At 43.0% G+C, this 7,866-nt stretch overlaps 1 protein-coding gene across 1 annotated transcript in view; it reads right to left on the bottom strand.

Annotated features, from left to right (window-relative positions):
- DUPD1 (dual specificity phosphatase and pro isomerase domain containing 1) overlaps window positions 1-6,995 on the bottom strand; it is a 25,993-nt gene extending 18,998 nt beyond the window's left edge. Inside the window, exon 1 of the mRNA XM_009576878.1 lies at window positions 6,867-6,995. The gene's annotated coding sequence lies outside the window, so the exon portion shown is untranslated. The remainder of the gene's footprint in view (window positions 1-6,866) is intronic.
- Window positions 6,996-7,866: the final 871 nt, after the last annotated feature.

The raw sequence follows: 7,866 nt of genomic DNA, 5'->3' as shown, positions 1-7,866 counted from the left end.
GGAAGTTAAACTGCTTATGCAGCGGATCTTTATGTTACAGCAAACCTCTAGGAACTAGAATTTGGGGCTGGTCACATGCCTGATCTCCTATTTACCCTGTTGCCAGTTGTCACATGTTCCCTTCTTGTCCTCTGAAAACAGGATTCCCTTTTTTCCATGTTGCCAGCCTTCTGCTGCAGATTTTGTCTGCTCCATCTCCCTGTGGGTCTGTTCTGTTTCTCCTGCTGGACTGCCTGGTATCTCAGGGCAGTGGTTGCTCCTGTCTCTCATCCCCTTGAAGGGAGAAGTTGAACCTTGCAGGAGACTTGTAACAAGAAGAGGTGGAGTTGGGCTTGATCTTATGAAGTGTGCGAGTACAGCCTGCCAAAAATCCACCTTTCTTGCCAGCAACAAACCCTGTAGTGGCTCCCACAAATTTTTTATGTTGGCTGCTGGTGACGTTTGTGTCCTTTTAATTACAAAAATCTGGCTAGTGCCTTTGTGCAGCTGTTGTAGAGCTCTCCTGCAAGCAGGATGACCATTTTTCACTGACATCCTGTGTACCCATGGGGTTTGTTTCCTCAGTTTGGGCTCTTTTGTGCCTGTCATGTTCTGTTTTACCACAAAACTTGAAAAAGCGAAATGATTCCTGTTTTCCTACTCCAAAGCTAGGCAAGATTATGGAGTCGGTTTTTGTTTGGCATGTGTACACCTTTGTTCAAAAATTGGCTTGCTTTCACTGGCAAGGAGACCTATCTTTCAGCCAAGCTTCCTAAAACATGATGATGCTGTTTAGCTAAGTGGTCCTCTGTTGAGATTTGTAAAGGGCTCTGAGAATTCCAGCTTCTAGCAAATTTACCTTGGGTTTGGTCTTGCGTGCCTCTGAGTAGCACCAAGTCCCGTCTCTGTGCCCCTAGTAGCCATTCCCCAGGAGAGCCTTCTTCCTTCCCGTGCCAGAATTACGCTAATTCTACATGCAGACTCAACAGTGTAGATAATGTTAGACTGTCAGAGATACATATCTAATACAATCTGACTTTGGGAGTGAATAGGCTGTTATCTAGAACTTGATAAGAACTGCTATTTGTCTAGTAAGGAATTATCTTAACTGAGAGCCTGTTGCCTTGATGCTGAAGGACTGACTGTGCTTTTATTCACGGCTCCATAAAATGGGAGGGGAGGAAACAGAAGAGAAAGCAATGTAATCAGTAATCACGCTTGGTGGCCACAGTGCATTGATTTGTTACACCATTAGTCCTGCTAGTAGACTGCAGACCTCAAAACAGGACAATTACATCTGCAAATGATCGTTTGTGGTACTGTAACACCGTCTCAGTTTGAAGCTTGGTTAGCACTCTGAAAGTTAGACCTCTGCTGAGAAATACTCGTTTCTGTCTGTCCCGGGAAGCCACATGCTCCCTGAACTTTCAAGTAAGCTATGTTCTTTTATGCCTTGCCAATGTTATCTGTTGTGGGGATTTTTAAATTGAATTAGAGCACAGGAAAGCATCGGTTGAAATTCCTCTAAAAAAATATGTATTTCAGATTTGTCTCTAGACTAAGTAACAAGTAACAGAGTTTAACTAAGAGGAGGGGAAGGGGGGAAAAGGGGCAGGTTTGCTACTGGAGCTCTGGAATTAATTGCCATGAAGCAATGAAGGAGGAGTGAAAGACTGGTCTCTCCAGGAACAAAAGATGTCTAACCTCATCTCTTAGTGACTGTTCTGTGTACACCAAATGGAGCTGAGGGAAGACGAAGACTGTTCCCTATGCCTGCCCTCTTAGATTAAAAAGTGAAAAGTGGATTGGATTTTTTTTTTTTTTTGGTGGTTGTTCTTAATGCTATTGTGGATATAAGGATGACTATATAAGGATGACTGTCTAGCACAAGCCCAGGCACAGAGTAAGCTCAGATTTCTTTTGCAGACCTCTGGGGAGGGGAGACCGTCCCTTGCAGGGTGTTCATCGAGTGCAGTCGGATGGCAGACAGATTGCCATCTGTTACCCCTGACTCGTTGCAGCAGTCTCCCACCCCTTGCCCTGCTTCGTTTGGGCTAAAATGCTCTGCCTTATAAACTAGTTAGTGCAGGCCAAATGATGTACCAGTGCAGCTTTCCTGTAGCAGCTTGGCAGTCACTTCATGGCACCGCACTGTGCTGGGGACACACAACCTTGGATGTGAAAGCTCTCTGGAGTAGGGACGGTTCTTGTGCCCTTGCGTAAGGGACTCTGTACCCTGCTTGCTCCTGGAAGTGCTGCTCCAGCACAGGACAGCCTTTCTTATTTCATGGAGGAGGGATGAAGAGGAGAGTCAGCTAGCGGGAACTGCTGTTGTGCCAGAGAGGTTCTTCTTGGTAGAAGGTTTGAGCCCAACTTTGGGGCATAGTGAGGAACGGAGCCCTGCCTCTGGGGCCAGGAATTCCCTTCCAGCGAGGCAGGGCAATCTGCGGCTCGTCCCACTTTTCTCCCCTGTGCCCAAGCCACGGCTCCTCTCTTGCTCTCTGCTGCGCTATGCCGAGGCCAGGCTGTGTGAGCTGCTGAGACCTTCCAGTTCTCTCTCTGCACCCACCCTGCGGTGGCTGGCCAGCAGCCGAGTGCCGGGTCCTCCTCAGTGGGACTAGGGTCCCATGCTCAAGCCTGTGAAATTTTGTCTGCCAAGCCTGACATCCTGCGGGTTCTGCTTCTCAATCCGGCATGTGACTATAACTCTGAACTGCCAGTGCTCACCAATTATGCTGTCACGGACTTAAGTGTATTATCAGAACAAGGATGATAAAAATTCAGTCATCTGCATTTTTATACCCTGATCTTTCTCTTCATAAATAAGACCAAAGTGCATGTTATCTAATGAATTTTATTTGTTAATCACTTGGATGGCTGGAATATTTCTCCTCCTTGGGTTATATGTATATAAATGAAAATATTGTTAGTGATTTCACAAAACGGTAATTCAGAATAATGGAGAGTTAATCCTCTTTTCATTAGCAAGCCACTTCAGGACATACACTGTGGCAAATTACACTGCATTTTAAGTTGTTCTCGAGTGCTGTGCACTAGGAAAAAACATTAAACTATTTTTGCATTGCTAGAAGTAATTGTGTGGCTAATTTGGATAAGCAGCATGCATTAGGCACAGCGAAGGAATCTCTTCTTTATGTTCCCTATCCACTCTACAGCTGACAAATGGAATTTCTTATAGAGCTCTTCAGTTTTTCATTTTGTTTGTAACAAAACAGGGAGGGAGGAAAGAAAGTGCAAGGGAAAAAAAGGAAAAACTGCTATCTGCTGTTTAATTCAGAGAGTGAACACAGTCTAGTCACTGGAGCAGTGATATCACAGTGAAAGATTTCCTTTCTGCACCTTGTTCCGAGTCCCTTGAACTACTCAAATTAACCCAAAATTCCCAAGAAGCCTCTGGGAAGAACTTAGTGGCCCATTTTGAAATTTGTTCAACTGGAGGGATGTGCCTCCCCCACCCCAAAATTTGTAGGGCGTTAGTTAATGCTTTTGGAAACGTCAGTCATGAGTTCTACAGTTTAATAATCCCACAGATGTGGGGGGAAAAAAATGAGGTTCATATTTAGAGGTGAACGTCAGAGCTTCAGTGGTGGTGTGTACATTTCTAATGCTGGTTTTCCAGATGTGGTGGAAGTTTCTGAGTACTTTGAGACTGAAAGCTATAAGTCATTATCTACATAACAAAATACTATGTTTCTTAATATTTTTGGCTCAACGTGCTGTGCAAGCCTTAGTACTGTGTATAAAGATGCCAAACAATTTGGCAAGATTTATGCCTGGGAGTTAAGATCCAAGTCAGCTGTAGAGATTTTAAAAAAAAAAAAAAAGCAGACGGAACAGAAAAGGATTACATTTGCTTTTGTCCTTGCAAGGACCTATGTACCCTCTCCCGTTCTTTTCTGCACCCCTCCCTGACCCAGGAGGGTTCCTCCATCGCTGCGGTTGCCCCAAGCGTATGTACTCTGGCTGCCAATTTGTAGCTGTGTTTGTGTGCCTGAAGTTATAGATCCCCAATAAGGTCAGAGCCCAGTGGTGTTGGTGTGCTCTACAAACATGCAACGAGAGAAGCTAAGCAAATAAGAGGTGGGAAGAAAAATGGAGACAGAAGGCAATTTTCCTCGCTCTTTCCTTCAGAAGGAACAATGGTAATCCTGTTAGCTGTGCTGTCCTGCCTGACATAGCACACAGTGATTCCTTGCCTTAATGACTGCTTCAGTCCATATTTATATAGCAGAATAGTTTAAATTCTTTACCACCCATGTTTCCTGCTCTTGGGAGTTCTCCCAGCCCATATGACATCGATCACCAGTGCTCGTGGGGCTTTTGATACTGGATTTATTAAATTTAATTTGGTGTACACAAGTGTACCGGCCTTGGTTTTGTACTTAGAGAGTTGTCTAAAAGCTACTTCTTCCTGAAAATACCAACCAATTCCAAATTCTTCTGGTTTAGCTGGGAATGAAAGGTTTTCAGCATCCAGCAAACACCTAAATATATAACCTATTTGTAAATGTGGAGGCAGATTTTGATCTTATTCCTGTTTTGATGCTTTCAGATTTTGCTTCCTACCTCTCTCCTCATGACAGCTCTGAAAAAGGAGTGAAGCTGTGATATCTTAAGGTTTGTATTTCCCCCACCCCCCCCACCCCAAGATGCCAAGGGAGGGAAAGAAAATAACCAAAACAGACTATTTATCTGTCAGCTCTGTGCCTTTCATAAGCAGTCTACAGAAGTAATAACACTTCCAGTAGACCTTATGCCCACACCAGTGCAGTAGGAGATAAACATGGGGCCCTTGAAATTAGTCAGTGGTTTGACCCTCAAGTCTGGGGACTGAATTTATCTACTGCCATGAACACTAAATTTGAAAGAAGAACAATAGAATGGAAAAAAACCTCTGTAATTATGATTAAGAAATCATTTTTGTGCATGAACTGCTTGTTACTGAGAAATGATTCCCATTTTCTTTTCTGATATTGTATGGAGAGCTGACTTACTTGAATGTTTTTATTTATCAGGTGGAATTCAACGCAACTGAAATCAGAGGACATCTATCTTCCAGGGGGTCCAAACCTGAGACCTTCTTGGCTTCCAGACAACTGCAAAAATAATGCTTTTATTTTTATTTACTTATTTCTTTCAGTTTAGTAGCTACCTTAGATAAAACCTTCGTGGAGAAACGGCGTCTGTAACAAGTGTGTACATGAGAGGGAAGTACCTGAGAGAAGGTGAGAATGGAGAATACCAGTTCTCCTACACTTTCAAAAAAATGTGCAAAAGACTTGAATCCAGTTTAGTAACCTGTCTCCGGGTGAGCACTCTCTTGGTGCTGAAGGCAGACAAAAATCAGATCTAATGACTGAGGGTCTTCAGAAATAGTGAGGGAGGATCTATTGAGCAAGTTCCTGAATTCTTAAGAAATGTTTTGTTCTTCCATTTCCATCCAGCATGCCAGGTACATACCTCCCTTCAGGGTGAAAAAGTACTTACCCTTTTCGAGTATGACTAAGCAGAGGGATGTTTTATAAACTGGAAAGTTCTCCTTGCAGAAGCCAAGGCACATGCTGTCTGGAGCACAGTGTTTGCACTTGGGAGGAGGGTAAACAGTGCTTTGGTTTCTAAGCTTTTTATGACTCGAAGTACATCAGTTGAGCTGAGAGCTGGTTAGCTGCAGTAACAAAAGCTTGCTTTGTTGGATGATTTAACTAAATGAATTTAAAATGGTGCACCCTGATATGCCATCCCCGTGACATTTTGCTCAGTCTCCAAACACTGGCAATAGCCATGAAGAGCTATGTGCTTTCCTGTGTAACCTGGCGCTTGCTGTGCCCCAGGGTACTGCAATGAAGTACAGTGCTGCAAAGGTTCCTTGGGTGGTTTGTTTCCCTAACGCTAGACCAAAAAAAATAATTTTGTACAAATACTTCTTGGGAAGGAGGCAGAGTGAGTCCTTCAAAAAATCTTTTTCTAAAAGAGCCCTAAAAGAATTAAGCAAAGTGTTGTACATCCAAAACTGGAAACCTCCGGGGTACCTGCAGTGTACTTAAGTGAATAATAACACAATCCTGTGTTCCTTATTCCTGTCAGAGTCTTCACCAAAAACTGTCGTTTACTTCAGTTCCTTTATTTTACCCCTGCATTCTTATGCTTGAAGCGTTCAGGGACTGTCACCCAATGCATTCATCTTTAAACAGTTTAAAACCAGAAGAGTCATAGCCTCTGTGCAATTATTTCCCAGACCCTCCTGCTGTGAATATTCAAAACTAACCAGCTATTTCAATGAATTTCTAAGCCACTGATGACTTCTTAAAAACTTATTTTTGCCCTCATTCTTTATTGTTGACCGAACTGGTTAATTAAAAACAGATTAAGATGAGATTTCATTAAATATTATGAGAGTGCCCAAAGAAACTTAAAACACAACGTCATCTGAGAGAATTGTAATTCAAATGGAAAAGTTAGATTTGACTGGTGGGTGGAGCAATTATCGAAGAATAAGCAAAATATTCTGGGATGGATGTTACAAAAGGTTGAAAAGTTGCATTTTTATTCCTAACTTTTAAAATTTAAATTGAAATCATCTCTAAGATAAATAAATGAGTTTTGGCACCTCATTTCCTATTTTATAGAGTCATTTCTGTAACATGACCGATTTGTTTTTTAAAAAATTATAAATTATACTTTCAAAACTTCTTTGACTCTGCAATAGTTTTAAGCTTTTTTTTCTCTGCAACAAGCTTATGAAGTTATCAGTTACCTTAGAAAGTTCGCCAGCTCTCAGTCCTCTTCCTGGTTTACTAAACTATGTTGTAAAAGGAAGAAAAGGAGCACAAGAAGTACAGCAGAAAATGTATATTGCTTAACCTTACCTGTAAGCTTAGGTGGGTGCTCTAGGTAGCTGGGTCCTGTGAAGTGCAGCAGAACGACAAAAGAAATCTTACCAACTTTGCAACTAGAGTCTATTTTTAGAGGAGGATTTGCTGACTCTGACCTTGAGTGCTACCCACTCCAAAGGACGATCTTTACATCTGCTGGTAAAACTATTCCCTGATGCGACCTGTAACATTAAACCTGGCAATTTAGCTATCTAGCCTCAGTATGACTAAGACAATGTGATGCCTGCGTGTTGACTATAACAAAAAAATCATCTTTTATCTTCTTCTCCCCTTGTCAGGCCTGATGCGCTGCTGTTTTCTGTCATGCTGTGCACAAGTGATTTGGCACTGGCACAACGGGCAATGGGGAGGGGTGGCATCCTAACAAGATCCTCGTCTCTTGCATGGGCACCACCAGAAATCCACCTTCCCCTGCATACTGTCTGGTTTTTCTCCAGCGCTGCCACTCTCAGTATCCATCTGACTTCTGAAATGCCTTTCTCTGCTGAGAAAGTGATGTGGTGCTCAGCCCTGCTCAGCTCTGGTGACACGGGCACAGCTTGCCAAAAAGAGGCGGAGGTACACTCTCCAACCTTTGAAAAACTCCCTACTTTCCTAAAAAGTTTTCCTGAAAAGCTCCATGCCTTCCTATTGCAGAAAGTCTAAAACTTTCTGTAGTAAGCCACAGCCAGAGTCATCAAAGATCAAATCTGGGTTCCCCGGTGTCAGAGCCACACCTCTTCCACTCCTGCACTTCATCTGCTGCGAGAGCGGTGACCTTCATGGCCTGCAGGGCTGTCTGCTAGAGGGATCAGTGATCATGTGCGAGGAGCTGGTACACAATATCCTCTCCCCAAGCATTTGTTCTGCAGCAAACCGTTCCTCAGTGTTGCCAACTCAGACAACTTCATTAGGAGTAATGAGATTTCAGTGCTGCTGGAGCCAGGGTTGCAATGACATAAGAAGCTCCAGCTGTCACGTGAGTATTTATATT

This window comes from Fulmarus glacialis, unplaced genomic scaffold (assembly GCF_000690835.1).
Source record: "Fulmarus glacialis isolate BGI_N327 unplaced genomic scaffold, ASM69083v1 scaffold38764, whole genome shotgun sequence".
NCBI lineage: Eukaryota > Metazoa > Chordata > Aves > Procellariiformes > Procellariidae > Fulmarus > Fulmarus glacialis.
The sequence above is the reverse complement of the archived record's forward strand: the minus strand, read 5'-3'. Positions and strand labels throughout refer to the sequence as shown.